General features: G+C 47.4%; 1 long non-coding RNA gene across 4 annotated transcripts in view; it reads left to right on the top strand.

Annotated features, from left to right (window-relative positions):
- The window catches only part of LOC109248013 (uncharacterized), a 220,984-nt gene extending 204,393 nt beyond the window's left edge, over positions 1 to 16,591 (top strand). For all 4 annotated transcript variants that reach the window (XR_002071902.2, XR_002071901.2, XR_008418302.1 and 1 more), the window contains 2 exons: positions 13,717 to 13,925; positions 14,033 to 16,591. This is a non-coding gene — a long non-coding RNA (uncharacterized LOC109248013). The remainder of the gene's footprint in view (positions 1 to 13,716; positions 13,926 to 14,032) is intronic.
- The last annotated feature ends 207 nt before the right edge of the window (positions 16,592 to 16,798 follow it).

Genomic DNA, 16,798 nt, shown 5'->3' with positions numbered 1-16,798 from the left:
GAACCTTCCCTGAAGATCTTGGTTAAGTGGCAGACATGCTTTACCTTCAGTGTCAGGGAATCTCCTCCCTCAAATGCTTCCAAGAATGGGACAAACATTTGTTTTATTGGAAACAATTTTAGGATACCTTAGTAAAAGCATCAGAATTGTGTAGTGGTTCTCTCGCTGCCTTCAGCCTGAAACAAAATCCTGACATAGCTCACGCAGCCTGTCATGATCTTGTCTCCACTTGACTCTCGCCTCCTACTCCCCTCCACCTTCAAGCGCGTTGAAGGTGTGCGCTCTCCCCAAAGCCCCCATGCCCTCTCCCTTTGGGGCCCCTCTCCGTTAGAACCCTTTCCCTCCTGCCCTCTGTTGCCTCTGATTCATCCTTCCGGTCTCACCTGAGATGCTTCTTCCTTCAGGAAACCTCTACTGATCCTCTAAATTGTAGCCTTCCCCCCTCGGTGCTCATATTTATTCATTAAAGCATTTAATATGTGTTTTTAAGGGCCTTCGATAGGTCAGGCACTGTGATACATTAGGACAAAATAAGCCTGCCCCGATAGAATCTGCTGGGGAAAAGAGAGAATCAACAAGTCATCCGATGGGATTAGGTGAAAGGTGAGTGAACTGCTGTACCAAAATATTCAGCAATAATGTAGCATGAAGACCAAAGACGCGTGTTCTCTTTCAACACTCGGAGGTGAGTGTTCCAGGTCAATGAGAAGCCCGGTTACAAGCAGTTGTGGAGGAACCTGGACCAAGAGTGCCTCCGCCATCTCCACTGCATGGCTTCCAAAGTCCCTCTAGTCCAGTGCTCTCCCGATAGAATATTCTCTGACGATGGAAATGTTCTATCAATATCTGTGTTGTCCAGTATAGTAACCACTAGCTACACATGGCTATCGAATACTTGAATTGTGGCTGGTGTAAGCATGGAACAGAACTGTACATGTTAATAAAAATTTGAATTTAAATAACTACATGTGGCTAATTAGTGGCTACTCTATTGGACAGTGTGGCCATATTGGGCACTCCAGCCAGGGGGATGGGAGAAAAAGTGGAATTCTGAGACCTGGGGTCTCCTCTTAAAGCAGGTGAGGCCGAAGTTGTACCCACAGCTTCAGCTCACATTCCATGGGACCTACTGTGTTTCACCGCATCTAAGTTGACATCAGTTGTAAGATGGATCGTGGTCTTATATGCTGCCAATTAAACGGTTACAAATGCATTTTTAAATTTTTTTTAATGTTTATTTATTTTTGAGACAGAGAGAGACAGAGCATGAACGGGGGAGGGTCAGAGAGAGGGAGACACAGGATCTGAAACAGGCTCCAGGCTCCGAGCCGTCAGCCCAGAGCCCGACGCGGGGCTCGAACTCACGGACTGTGAGATCATGACCTGAGCCGAAGTCGGACGCTCAACTGACCGAGCCACCCAGGCGCCCCTACAAATGCATTTTTAACATCACATACACTTTTAATTTTATATGTATTGAAAGAGCCTTTTAGATAGATGTACTGAGTACACACAGAGAGGAAAATATAATTAAGGTAAGTTCCTAAAACTTCCTCGCATTGAGAATCTAACTCTCCTGAAACACTCTTCAGCTCAGACTTGCTGGTGTCTGTGCTTTTCCACAGACGATTTTTCTCCATGTCCCCAAAACATCAGTGATGTGGCATTTCTTCAAAGTGGGCTCTACTATTGTGTCCAGGATTTCCTCCCGAGAAGCTGACAGCCATTTGGGCAACTTTTGATTCTGGTGCTTTACCTTTTGATCCAATGAATAGTATTATTTTTCCCTTGGCTGAAACACGTGGTGTTACAAGCTGACCAATTTGTGACAAGTGGGTATTCATCGTCGTAACAATGATCTTGTTCCACATGCGAATTGGTGAATTGGTCACATCGGCCTCTCATGTCTTTGAAGTTTCTTTTGTTGGTTCTGAAGGATTTGGCAATTTCTTCTGCATTTGATTGCATTACTCGACAGGAGATAGGCAATCCTTTTGCTTGTGTCTCAGAAGCGAAATGTAACACAGCTTCATCTACTTGTAGATGTCTTCCTTACTGAGGTCTTGTAAACACTTGGTTGTTGCTTTTTGCAAAAAAAAAAAAAAAAATGAAATTGCTACCATTCCTCCAATGATGAATATTTGCTTCGCTAATATCAAATTTATGCCCCATCGCTCTGTTTACATGCCTTTCTGTGTACACGATACCTTTTCATCTCAATGCTAAATCATAGTATAATCTTTCTGAAGACATTTTAAACAGCAATTCAATTTAGCATGTGTAGCACCAGCAATGCGCAGATCTCAACTGAAGTGATGACAATATGAATAGCTATGACCAGCGTTGCATGTACAAGGGCAATGACAACCATTTCACAATTGCCATCTAGCCTACAGTAATGGTAACATGCCATTGATGGGGGGAGGGAGGGTTGGACAGGAGTGCGCCAGGAGAAACCAAAGTGAAAGTCAAGCCAGTTACGGGTGAGCTAAGAGGATTGTGGCCTGTGGGGAAATAGAAGAAAAACCCACATGTGGGCAGAGAGGGAGGGAGGGAGAGAAGGAAGGAGGGAAGGAGAGTTCCTTTCTGAAGACTCCTTGGCTTGAAGTTAGTGACATATACATATCTGTATCCATATCCATCTATGTCTACGTCTACGTATATGCGTACACACCCCCACACACACGCTCATACACATGTATATACATACACACACGTTTCTGTTTTTTTCTTACCTGAGCTAGCTCAAGTGGGTTTCTGTACTTACAAAGACTAGAACATTGGCCTTTTAAGGTCTGTTTCAGTTCAAGGGGTGACCTTCAGAAAAAGGCCGAAGAAGCTGATCTGACCACAAAGGGAACTGCACCGGTTGGGTCAGTTTGAGGGATTCTGACTAAAGAAGAAACATGAATTTCATGCAGCTTTAATATGCGCTGACGCTGAAGCACATCCCCTCTATAGGATTTCACCCATGACTAACAAGCCTTTTAATCATGGCAAGAAGACACGGGGATTTTGCAAACACGCTTTCGCAGAACCCACATTTAGTGTTCCTGACCCTGTTTTCTTGCCAGAATGTGAGACGCACCTGCTCCTTTTCAAGCAGTTGTCAGATCAATATTTAATCAATTGCCTTTTGATATTTGGTAGCGCTGAATAAATGGGATGCCGATATTTCTGCTCAGAGCTGTTCCTCCGGTGTGCCTCATTCCGTTTCTGTGAAAGCCTTCAGGAACCTCTGAACACTAAGTGGCATGTCCTCCGAGTTCTCTGATATCCCCCCCACCTCTGCTGCAGAGGGGCTCTGTGGCTCGAGGAGACGGGGGATGCTGGTGCCGGGGCCACTCTTATTAAAGCGACGTCCAAACTGAGTCATGAAAGCGGGAGAGGGGAGCTGCATTCGGGACACTGGGGGGCTTTGCCAGGTGAGGGCTATTTAATAGACCGGCCACATTAAAGAAAAGCAATGATGTAGTGAAAGGAGCCTAATGAGCAGAAGTGAGGCTACCGTATCTAAAGAGAAAAAATAATGAGCTGCGAAATATCCCCCAAGGCGAGATTGCCAGTGTTCCGCAAGGAGGTCTCAGCCTATAGGTAAAAAAGGCTCATGTGGTCCCTTTTCCTTGCATGGTAAACAGAAGTTCTGTGGGCAATTAGGGGCTGAGCTGAATGTGAGATTTGAAGACCGGGAATTATGTCGCCAACTCTTTGGAGATTTCCACACCCAAGACCCCAGCTTTAATTCCCAAAGGAAACAGGGAACATACATAACCTGTGAATAGAAATTAGGAACATCACATCATCAAAAACAACCCTCACAATGTCTGTGCAGCAGATGGACATCTGGATGTTAGTTCTAGAAATCTCAGGGACTGGCACGACAGGATCTTTCTAAAGCTGTCCTCAGGGGCCATGCCATGGGGCTGCCTTGAGGGCAAAGCCACCTCCTAATGAGACCCTCGTGGTCTTTCAGTAATGACCCCTCCTAAAATGAGATCCAAGCTGGGCATGCCCTACCCATGCACGGTTTTGTTTTACAGTTTTTGTGGGAATGCCAGGCCAGATTTGGTACACATGGGTGGGGAAAAATTATTAGACACAAAGCATTACTACATCACTAATGTGAAGAAACAGAAGATTCTGATCCTGCCCTTAAGAAATGTACACATGTATGCCACGTAGACAATGGATCATTTACAGAGCAACTTCTCAAGTTCACAAAGTGGGAAAGAGGTTGAAACCTGTGCTTTCCAGACGAAAAAGGAGACAGGATGATGAAAGATACATAATGAAACTGGAAAAAGAATACAGCTTTATGATACCAAATCCTTATTAGTTATAAATGCTTCTCCAGCATTTTCTAAATAGTTGCTCACGGCAACCCTATGAGACAGGCAGGGTTAATATTATTCTGCCACATTACGTGTGGGAAACTGAAGCTTCCCGGGGATTGAGTCAGGAATTTCTAATCTTTAAGCTACTGGGGGTTCAAGGACTAGAAGAGTTCACATGCATGATGCACTCTCCAGGTCATGACCAAGTTTAGAAGAAATTCATGTTTCCAGGGTAAATAGTACTATAAACATTTTTTTGAGGGGGGGGTGAGGCAGAAATAGGCATTATATTCACCCAAAATTTAGAAATATGTGAATAATGAAATCAACATTAAAAAAATAACAAATTAAAAAAAATTTAGTGTTTAGTTTTGAGAGAGAGAGAGAGAGACAGAGCGTGAGCAGGGGAGAGGCAGAGAGAGACGGAGGCACAGAATTTGAAGCAGGTTCCAGGCTCTGAGCTGTCAGCACAGGGCCCGACGCAGAGCTCGAACCCATGACCCGAACTGAAGTTGGACGCTTAGCCCACTGAGCCACCCAGGTGCCCCTAAATAATACCAAATTTTATCAAGAAAAAAAATCCAGAGAGATGGTCAATCAGGGCTCATAAGAGTACCACATTATTTTGAATCCCTCAAGCAATCCACGGAACCATTCATGGATCAATGGCAATAGTGTATGCTCCATTAACATTGTTCTTTAACAAATTACCCCCAAACTTACTAGCTTGCTACACCAGCGGTTATCATTACTGTTTCTAGGGTGACTCTGGCTTGGGATCTCTCATGTGATTGCAATCAGATAGTGGTTGGGACTAGTGCCAGCTGAGGTCTCGCTCTTCATGCATTCTCAGGACTTCCCCATGTGGTCTCACCCTGGGGGCTAGTTTGAGCTTCCTTACAGCATGGCAGCTCAGGGTTCCAGCTTAGTGTTCCAGAAGGCAGAAGACCTAGCCTACTCTATGGTCACAAACAAGTCACAGGTCCTGCCCAGTTTCAAGGGGAGAGGACAGACAGCTTCCCACTCTGCGGGAGGAGTGTCTAGGTCACATTGTTGATGAGCACGTTGAGAGGGAGGTATGGTGACAGCCATCTTTGGCAAATAAAATCTGGCAAAGCATATGTTGAACTAAGGATTATGATGATGCATCCAATTCTGTGCCTTTGAGGTCCGCACAAGGACAAAAGTGTACCCAATCAAATTTTCCTGAAGGGAACTTATTTTTGAAAACACGAGTCTTAAATTTTTCCAGGCTCCCATTCATTCCATAACTAAATTTAATAAAGCAATGAGCATGCAAATTGAAAGAAAGATATAAATAATTCTTACTTTATTGTTTGAGATCACAAAAGGTGCAACTTACAGAGCCTTAACATCTTATTATAAACATGAAGAGCGTTTACAATTGCACTTGTGTTACCACTCTGTCCTCCTTTTCTTTGGAAGTTGACTGTTGTATCACAGACGAAAATGTTACTAAGTCCCTTCTCAATCGTGTGCAATATAGAAGCCCAAGCACCGCTTTTTCCCCTCTTGTCTTTCCTTGCAGTTTTGTTATTAAAAATTTATCATTGGGTGAAATTTAAAGAGAAATGGAAGCAATTGTAGAATCACAACTCATGGGTACTGTAAAATCTGTAATCATTATAACTAATACTGATGGAACAGTAACTGTCTGGTCTGGCTGAGGCACGGTTTAAGAGTTTCAGAAACCTCCCACCTCAAGACCCATGTTGGCCAAGGAGAAAGAATATATAACCCCAAGTGCCCGGGTACATAGCCCCAAGCAGCCCCAGGTCGATGGGTGATCTTGAGAATTCCTGCACGTTTCACCTTCTCTTTTGGAAGGCATTGGTGTTTTTTTTTAATTTTTTTTTTTAACGTTTATTCATTTTTCAGACAGAGAGAGACAGAGCATGAACAGGGGAGGAGCAGAGAGAGAGGGAGACACAGAATCTGAAACAGGCTCCAGGCTCCGAGCTGTCAGCACAGAGCCCGACGCGGGGCTCGAACTCACGGACCGGGAGATCATGACCTGAGCCGAAGTCGGATGCTTAACCGACCAAGCCACCCAGGCGCCCCGGTGTTTTTATTTTAATATATAAAAGATGTTTTAGATACCATCAGTTAATTCAGATGGCCATGTCTGTCACGGGGCTTCAAGCTCCTCTGTGCATCCCCTACTGGTTTGACAGGCAGTGGAAGGTCATGTTCGGTCCCCATGATGCTGGCTATAATTTCCCTGACGCTTTCTCTCTTCTTTGAGAAGACGCATAATAACCCAGGTAAATTAGAATGATGGAATTATTGGCATTACTTTGGACTCCCTCTTAATACTTTAAGTTGCTTTCAAACCTCACTACTGGGCTATTATTGTTAGCTAATTACTTGAGGTACACCTCACAGTGATAATAACACCCTTGAATGTTTCCAGACACTTCTGCTAAGAATTTCTGGGATTAGTGACTAGCCCAAGGTCATGTGGTTAATTAGTAACAATGCTGGTATTCAGACCCTATCTTTGGACTCCTTATCTTGTGTGTTCTCTGATACGGTTCAGAGTCATAAAAACTACTAACAGAAATTCACATTCCTAAAGAAGGCTGGGGACCCAAGGTAGATATAAAATAATATTTTGTAAAGTAACTTATGCTATATTATTTATACATTCAATGACTTATTTTTTCCTGAGAGGATGAGAGATGAAACGTGCGGTATGGGAGAGTCTCTGTTTTTAAGCCAAGCCAGACTTTCCTAGCTCTGTCCCCCACACTTCTAACAGCAATGTCACTCCATGCTGGCCCTCCCACCCTGTGCCCCAGGGGCAACGCAGGTGCCGGGAATGCTGGGACTCCACTGAGCCTTGAGGTGATGAAGCAGAAATGCCACATCATGGGTCTTGCAAAGTAAAGAGTGTTATCATCAGTTGGGGCGAGGGTCCCATGGCAAGGTTGCTTGAGCCACAGAGTGCTCTAGAGTTGAGTGTTACCGTTGTTTCGGTTGGTCATGGCAGGGGGTGGGGGGCACTCACATCTACAGGGTGGCAGGGTCCTACCACTGTTTGCCCTCATGTTTTATCCAGAAAGCACCGTTTGCCTCGGAGATTTAGGTCCTGTTCTGGAATGGTCTTCACTTCTTTCCTTATGGGGATTTCCCTCCCAGGGGCTCTGTTGCCTTCTAGGAGATCATGTTTCTATCAGAGAGCTTCCAGATAAATATCAGATATTATACATGTGTCTGAACCCCAAGACTCTTTTTACCCAGGAATCTTCTTATCCCCTAAGAAGGGGCTATTCAAACAGTGGAGAGATATATAGTGTGTGTGTGTGTGTGTGGGGGGGGAATGTCGCCTGACTTCATTCACTATAAGCATCCAAGTCCCAGCTTTGTACCCTCTAGTAGAGCTCGTTGCACTGGCTGTAGGGAGATGGTTGCTGAAGGGTCTGAGAGAGAGAGAGAGAGAAAGAGAGAGAGAGAGAGACTGGCGCTAGTACAGAAGAGCTAAAGTAGCTCATTTGCATGCACTTGAATCCGTCACAAAATACTGAACAAAAAGTGTGGAATACATGCCACTTGGGTATCATAGTTATTGTTTTCTTCCTCCCTCCTCCCTCCCTCCCTTCCTTCCTTCCCAAATCTTTTTAGGCTTGAGATGCTAGAAAAATCCTAGAAGCCAGCAGGCCTGGATTTCAATCCTCATTCTCCTTTACTGATCTGGCTAATCCCTCCCCCTTCCTGAGCCTCGGTCCCTCGTGTCTCCTGGAGGGTTAGACTAGATGGTCTCAGACTCTGCAGCACTAACGTGCCCTGCTTGCATGTACTTGCGGATTATGCAAAGCGATCAGAGTTGCCAGGTGCCAGCACAATCACCTCCAGCACAGTCTCCTGTGGACTTCACCGGAGGGGAGTCGTCCAATTGCTGCACTGACTCACATGGCAAGTGCACTAAGTTCCGAGTCCCTAATGGGGGACCCCTGCAGAATCCTGGAACTTGGACCCATTGGTTGCATGCCCCTTCATACCTCGGAATAGATAAAGCCAGAAAGAAAGAGGTAGGTTTGTGCTACCTTTAAAAAAGTCCGAAGCAAAGAGAATGCAGGCAAGCCGTAATAAGGAGGCAAGAGCTCATACGCCAGAAACAAAAATCCCTGAAAGTTTGAATTAAATAGTGGGTGATTTGAACCTTCCGCAAAGTTAATAACCTGAGTAAAATGCCTTTGTGGTAGAGGTTTTATTGAAACTGTCAACAAGACAAGAGAGTAACGCAGTGAATTGCTTGGGGGAAGACCCGAATGAGGCAAGTGGCCACTCGCCTTGCACCTGGATCCCAAGTGCTCAGAGGGTCAGGGGCAGGGGGTGGAGGTGAAGGCCAAAGGGCTCACCTGGTGTTGAGTGATTCAATTCTGGGTTTAGAGGGCTTCAGAAACACTCTCCGAGCACAATCCAGGGATCGGCTCTTTCTTCAGGAAGTCCAGGGTTTTACATCAGCGAAGGGTCTTGCTCAAGAAAAGGTCTTATTTCCTAACTAGCACCCAAATCACGGGGTCTTCCAGGTCCTACATAAAAAACGTATTGTATTTGTGAGAGCCCTCTGCTTATTCTTCTGCTAGATCACTTCCCGTTCATCCACCGATACCCAGCTCGACGTCACACCCCCTGAAGTTCCCCAGTTCCCCAGAGAGGAGGAGGAAATTCCAAGAGATAGTCTTTTCTCCCAGAGTGCTGAAATTTCACCAGAACCCACCCCTCAGGACAGGTCGCGTTATATGGTAATTATTTGCTCCTGTTTTTGTATCAATTAGGCTGTTTTGACTGCATGTATCCAAAAAAACCCCAAAAAACCCAAATTAAAAACCTGGCTTAAACCACAATGAGAATTTATTGGTTCCTGTCACTAAAAAACCCACCTTCCGTTGCAGCTTAGTTCAGTTGTCTGACAAGGTCTCCAGGATCTTTCTGGGTGAGCTCCATTCTCCTGTGCTCTCTGGCTTTATATGTGGTTCCTCCAGAAGTTCAGATTTAAAAAAATCTCAGAACTCCCGCCAAAACGAGAAAGAGCCTTCTTTTCCCCGAAGCTACAGTAAAAATCTGAGACATGAGTCTTCTTGATCCTGATTGGCCTGGCTCGTATCATGTGCCCATCTCTCACCAATCACAGTGGTCTGGAGGATGGAAGTGTCTAATTGGTTTGAAAGCGGTCACGTGTCCTACTCATAGAGTCTAGTAATGGAGGCGAATTTCTTGAGCCTTGTAGGCTGAGAGTGGCAGAGGGATAATTGTTACTACAAATGAAGGATCCCCTGATGCTGGACCACAAAAATAACAAGTGTCCATCCCTGTACCGTGAGCTTCTCAAGGGCATAGCACTGCCTCTCGCACACAGTGAGCACTTAGCAAACACTGGGTTCCTGAATGAGGAAGAGAGTGTATACGTCCTGGCCCTACATCCTTCTCTCCCCCGCCCCCCCCCCCCCAGGCTCATCCATTGCCCACCATGGCCATTGCAAGCCATCAGCCTTTTAGGGATTGGGGTTTAAACAGTTGGCATCTTCCTATACTTTTCTTCCTCCTACAGTTCTAGCCAATATAACTTTCATGGGTCGTGATGGCTTTCGTTCAAGAAGCCACAGAAAGAAATTATTTCTTGAAGGATTTTCCACAATGGGATTAGATGATCGCTAATCTAATAAGACACCATACTAATGGTGATATTAATAATATTATGTGAGTGCTGCAAAAATCACATTGCTCACTGAATGAAAATTTTTGAAAATTTTCATGCTGAAAAGTTTGGGATGACCAACATACAGTTGCCTGTGTTACTCTGTAGCTACCTTACAGCACATTCATAAAAACAAGCAAACAAATCAATAACAACTTGATGTTCCTATCAAGGTAGTGGAATTATGAGCGCTTTATTTCCTTCTTTAAGCCCATGTGTATTTTCTCTTTCTCCACAATGAACAGTCTTTGATTCATACTTGGGATGCTTTTTTATTGAGAGGGGGAGCTTTATAGAAGATTCCATTCTCATCTACTTAATTATCACTTTGGGGCAGATTCCTCAAGACCGAGGTAGATTGGATTCATGAGCTCTTTGGTGAGACGCAGAAACACCATCCCCAGGCCCGGGCCTACCCCTAACATGTGCAAAACTCAGAGCAAGTACAAATGGAGGCCTGCCTACCATATGTCTGACTATTTACAAAGTATAATTAAGCTTATAAATTGTTAAGTAAAAGCCATCCATTCTCCTGCCTTGACAAGTATAACTTCATAGTGATCTGGAAATTCAGCTTTGATTTTAGAATCTTTGGACTCCTCGGAGTTCACTGGCTCGCGGTGGCATGGAAGGGTGGGCCTGTGTCCTCCTCCTCCCACCCTTGGCTCCAGCCCACATTGCAAGAGGCCCCATGAGCCTCCCTCCGTGTCTGAGCTCCATCACCCCGCTTTGGAAATAGCCATTCCTTGGCCACTTTGGGGGCTAAGGATACACATCAGTGGTCATCCACTCTCAGGGGGAAGGCCATGTGCAAGTCTTAAGTACATTTCCTTGCCCCTCAAAACTCCCCACCCCATGAGGAAGGCCGGAGCGGATCCTCTAAAGCACAGGGCCCAGGGCAGGAGAGGGACTGCCAGTGACGGAGGGTGCTGGGTCACAGGTAAGTTGGGGTGGCCTCTGTCATTATGACTGCTGCTCCAGGGGTCCCCATTCACCACACACACCGTGGTCTATGTTTTGGAAATAATCTCTGTAGTAAAAAGAAATCTGTCCTCACGTGGAGCCATTGTTGAATGTTGAAGCTTCTTGTCAGGAAGCGCCATAGATGTGGGTGCTTTCCGGTCCTGGGCCCCAACTCCTTAAAGGACCTGCTAAGGGGCCAGCCCACGGTGACCAAGACAGGCATCAAGTGAGGCTTCAGAGTTGTTTCAACAGATGTTGTCACCACGCTGCCCAGATTCCTCCAACACTTTCCATTATAGTCTTTGCCACCAATGTCATCTTGTGAGGAACCCAAAGTCCCCGCCTGATGGAATTTCTTCACTGGAGCACGGGCAGGCCAGAAGTGCCGAGGGGTTGATGCCTTCAGGAGCAGCCGCCGAGGGGCGAGCTGCAGGGCGAAAACGCCAGCTTCCTCTTCCCTCTAGTGGAACCATTCTGAGGCATTAGCTCTAGAGCGTCTCCCAGAGGTGCCTGGCAAGACTGAATCTCAGTTGTCTACAATGTTAGCCTGATCATCAATGTCCCCTTTGTCAGTGTCCTTCCATCCTCCCTCACACTTCTCCACTCTGTCACTATTTCCTGGCATATTTTCCTTGGACATTTCCCTAGCGAACTCCCTGTACCCAAATCCTTCTCTTGGGGGTCTGCTGCTGGGGCACCCGCCCTAAGGCAGTTGTCTGTTTCCGATTCTGCTGACTTCAGTTGCTTCTGTCATGTCAGGTGCCGTGCTCTGCATTTGACCCTTACCATCTTCAGTTTAACGGATGAGGAAACCAGTGCTCAGTGAGATCAAACAATCTTCCTGAGCAGTCACAACGATAAAGCAGCAGAGAGAGGATTTGAACCAAGTGCTCAGACTCCAGCATGCAAACGGTTCATTACTGAGCTCTAAATGCTCAGAACGTGGCACAGATGCCCGTGCTTAGCTTGGGCGTGGATTCGAACAGAAGAGCAGTGCAGGGTTTTTGGAATCAGTACGGCGTTTTTGAGACCCCGATGTATCGTTTTCTTGTTGTCTGGCCCTCCGTGCTCTTCCTTATATATTGGCCTTAACATGAGTAGCTCCCTGCCAGACTGGTTGGGGCAATTAAATGACGTGGTGCGTTCATGGTGCTTTGCACCAGGCCAGGCACGCGGGATGTGCCCTGCGCGTGTGTCAGTGAGCTTCCCCGTTGTCCCCTCCTCCTCTCGATCATGCCTGTTGCCTGGGCTGCCGGGAAGGTGGGTAATGGCGGAGGAGAATGCAGCCTCAAAAGCCTGTTGTTTCCAGCAAGTATCTGGCTAATTTATTTCAAAAGGTTTTGCTTCTATGAAGTTTAATAGAGTTGATGAGTATTAAAGGAATCATTTAATCTTTATTTGAATGTGAGCAGTAAATGTGTTTTGGAGATTATATTCATTCCCCAGTGACTCCAAGTGCTTTCCCATTCCAAAGCTGATTTTCATCCATCAGAGCAAAGGGTTTGCAGCTCCGTGGAGTCATCTGAATGAGAAGCAGGCGTTCCAAACAGAGGGTGCCGCTTGGCCTCATCTCGAGCAAGGTGGCAGAGCTTCCTTCTGGGCGCAGGGACACACCCGCAGGCGTGCGGCCATGTGGCTCCACCCCGGCCACCGTCTATTCCTGTCCTGAGCTGTTCCCGAATCGGAACGAGACTTCGCGTCTCTGTAAAGCAGCCTTCAGAAGCCCAGGACTTAGAGACAAGTCTGTCTCCCCTCCGCAGCCTGCCGGCTCTTCCACTTTACTGCACCAAATGGAAGGTCAGCCACATTCGCTAAAGGTGAAGCTGCTAAGATCTGTCTGGGGAGGCATTTCACCAAATGAATTTTAATAGCTTGGAATCAGGTTAAACTCATGAAGAAGGAAGGAAGGGAAGGCTTACTTGGTATCGAATGTGTAATACTACATTTTTACAGCCTGTAAGCACTTGGGATGTGCATGTTGCTTCGAGGGCGGGAGGAATCTGTGCTTCCTGCCAAGAGCAATTCGGTCTTTGGCCCAGCAGCAGCCAAGGGAAGCCTCTCTGGGTGGGCAAAACATTCCCAAGTCGGGGCAGAACGCTGATGGGCTGGTTACACAATTAAGTATATCTTGAGTCCAATAGCGGGGTGTGAAGGGCAAGTTGAGGAGGAGGAAAGGCCGTCGGAGGTTTCCAAGGGGGTTAGGCGGGCCTCACGCCTTCCCGCACTGGGTCTCTCATGCTCACAGAACCCTCTAAAGTGTGCCCCACGCACACAGTGAGCCTTGTCTTCTCAAATGGGAACACGTAGAGAGGAGAAAAACCTGGCCACATTCCAGTCCCAGTTGGGATCAGAACCCAAACCTTTCTGTTACCCAACATGTGCTCTTTCTCAGACATGGCACCACCTGTTGACCAGAAGTGAGACCTAAATTCAAGGTCAGCTCCAGCACTAGGTGGTCTTGACTCAGTCACTTACTCCGTTGGACACCAGGTCCATCAGTGCAATGGGAACGATAACGCTGCTTTATACACATGGTAAGATTGTCATGAGGAGCAAATACACGTGAACGTGCTTTAAAGGCAACTAAGTGCTATTCAGATATAATTATTTGTCATTTATGGATAATGGTGATCATGAAGACAACCACGATGGTGACCACTGTGTCACCAGAGACACCTAATCTATGAACACTTCCAGGAGGGATGCCAACAGCACAAAGGTCTCTGTGGAGAAAGCCATGGGGCGAAGTATTTGGCAACTGCTGCTGCTAGTCGAGTAGAAGGACGAAGCCAGACGCCAGACAATCAAAGGCAGTGTGGAGCAGGAGGAAACGCAGACATGTTCGGGCATTCTAGCGGTGAATTCGGACCAAGAAGCAAGAAAGAAGGCTGTCGTGGAGGGGTCAGGTGGGTCAGAGGCCAGCAAAGCAGCGAAGGAGGGGGGCAGGGGAGAAGCGGGACGGGCCCCGGGCCCTGAGCAGCAATGAGATCACAGTGTCTTTGTGAACTGTCAGTTGCAGGTCGTATTTCTGAATGACGAGCCAGTAGCTTTCTGCTGAAACCACAGGGACCTGCTCTGGGACGAGCCCCCGGCTGCCGGAGTACGTGCAGGTGGGGTCTTACAATATTTATGGACTTCAGACGCATGCCCTCCGGAGCTCCAGGAGGCGAAAGCACATTCCAGACGCATAAAGGCTGAGTATCCCTGCGTGAAACGCCACGGGAGGCCCCGGTCTCGGCGGAGGCCGGGTGGGTGCCGGTGGAGAGGAGGAGTCCAGAGCCTGAGGCCAACCGGCTTCGGGGCAGGCACCCTCTGGGGCGACTCCTGTGGCTCTTGGCAGAAAAACCGCAGAGAGACCCTTCCCTGAGGGGGTTAGTTAATTTTCTCGTCCCATTATTTAACGCGACCACTCTCGCGTACTCCTGTGGGAGCACGAGTGTAGCTGTCTGCTGGCTCTTTCCCTCCCCTGTTAAAGGCTGAACTCCTTCGGGTGACAGAAATAGGTTACCCTTGTTTCGGAAGGTGCTAGAAGTAAATCCAGCACTTCATCGGTGTTCGTTATACAAAAGGCGGCTTGTTCTCCGTGGCTGGGGTGACTGCAGTGCCTTTGGCCCCAGACCTTGGTCCCGGGCCTTTTGGCAAAGAGGGTTTACAAAGGAGTGACTGTAATGAAGGATAAAAGGCCACAGTCTGCTGAAGGTGAAGGGGTAGAGAACAGCAACTTTTGTGTCCTCGGGGCCGGGAAGAACCACCTGGGGCTTCTCGGGTGTGAGTTTAACCTGCCAGTGACTGTGATAAGGCATCCTTTTTCCGGACACATTATCTGTCGCCACACCACACGGACCCTCACCAGCTGACAGGATAGCAGGGGCCATGCAGAGGCCGGGAGGGGGACGCCGGGAGAGCAGAAATCAGGCATTTTGCCAGTTAAGACAACGTCGGCTCCTGGTGGGTAAACCAGAGGTGAAAGCGGGGCACTGGGGCGGCTGGTTCGCCGTGAATGAGGTTCCTGCCCACCTCAGAAGTGGGCAGAACACCCCAGGCGGCACTTCTCACGGAGGAGGGAGGCAAGAGGCAGTCCCAGCAGATGTGAGGACAGCCTTTTTCCTGTGAATTCAAGCTATTTGGCGCTCTCAATGGCAGGCCCCAAAGAAACAAATGATACTTTGAAGCCTCGACACTGAAAATATTTCTTCTGCAACCACGGAACGGAACAACAGGTGATCTTAGGAGGCCCTTAAGAGTCATTGAGCTCAATGTCTGTGTCTGAACAACTTGGAGAGTGAGGGGCAGAGACCCCAGCCCTCAGCTTCTGGAATCCAGGCCATCTTTCCACTGCACCCTTGCGTCTGCTGTACGCTGTAGGGCGCTTTTGAGGATACACGTAGAAAAGCAAACTGCAGCCGTGGTTTCATTGTGCAATAATAACCGTATTAGCTGAGTTCTTCCAATGGCTGTGACTTTGAGAAACTCCTGACAATGTTCTGCTCCTCAAGGTCGGGAATCTGTGCATATTTTTTCCTCCCGAGATCTGTTGCTCAGGTCCCATGTATACAATGTGGATCATCCTTCTAGTGAATTCCTCTTTCTGCCCCAGTTCATTCCTGTGGCTTCTACTTGAAGAACCCTAACTGATACCCTCGCGTATGTCGCATTCATTCATTCATTCATTCACTCACCGTTTATTTAGCACCACCGCCTGCCAGGCACAGATATCAGTACCAATGAAACATGACTCCTGTCTTCAAGGACTTCAAGTTTAATGGGGAAGAGATACAAGTAAGAAGAAAGGCAGCAGCGCGGTTTGTAAGTGCATGCCAGGGAACAGGAAGTGAAAGCAGCTGAGACTCCATTGGAGTCAGGGAAGGCTTCCAGAAGAGAGGTTGCTTACGTTAGGCTCTGATGGGCAGGTAGAGGTGGCCCAAGCAGAGAGAAGGGCAGAGACGCACTCCCTTTGGAGTGGAAAGCATTGTACGAAGGTCCAAGGGTGTGCAGAAACAGGGCACATCTGAGGCTTAGCTCGCAGGTTAGCGGGACATAGGACAGGCATGGGGATATGGCAGAAGGGGCAGCTGGAGAGGTTGGCAGGCAGCCACCGGGCCAGGATGTCTACTGGTGATTAGCCAACGACACTGAACATTCCCCCGGAGGAGCCGCTGAAAAGTTTTCAACAGGGAATGCTCTGGTCATGCTTGTATGTTAGAAAAACTGCTCCAGCCTCAGCTGCACACTGATTCGGGAGAGCCTCGGTGGAGACCAGTCATCCGAGGGACAAGGACAGGGGTCTGAACCAAGTCACTTGTCATGGGACTCCACGTGCTAAGGCTCAGACTGAGGAGAGAGGCCTCTATTTGGAAAGTAGACTCTTTAGAGCATAGTCATCTAGATGGACGGATGAGAACAAAGAAAAAACCAGAAGATGGAGTCCCACTGTGCCCCTCCTTCTCTGTCGCCTCCTGCATCTAATCGGATCGTGTCATGTTTCTGGCTCAACTCTTTCCATGATTTTCCTTAGCTTTCAGGAAAAAGTTCATACCCTTGGGTTAATCAAATAAAGCATTTTCTAATCTGGTCCCTGATAACCTTTGTGTTAGGAGCAGGGACAAAGTTTGTTTGCTCATTTCCCCATATTGTACTTTGAAAATTTTTAAACTGCAGAAAAGCTGAAAGAATAGTATGTGAATAACTCTCTACGCTTCATCTAGATGGACCAGTTGTTAACATTTGCTGCATCTGCCTTCTCTCCCCCTCTCCCTCCCTCTCTGGTTTGCAATGTGTC

This window comes from Panthera pardus, unplaced genomic scaffold (assembly GCF_024362965.1).
Source record: "Panthera pardus isolate Hobbes unplaced genomic scaffold, ASM2436296v1 HiC_scaffold_27, whole genome shotgun sequence".
Taxonomy (NCBI): domain Eukaryota; kingdom Metazoa; phylum Chordata; class Mammalia; order Carnivora; family Felidae; genus Panthera; species Panthera pardus.
Note: the sequence above shows the minus strand (reverse complement) of the source record. Positions and strands in the feature narration are given on the sequence as shown.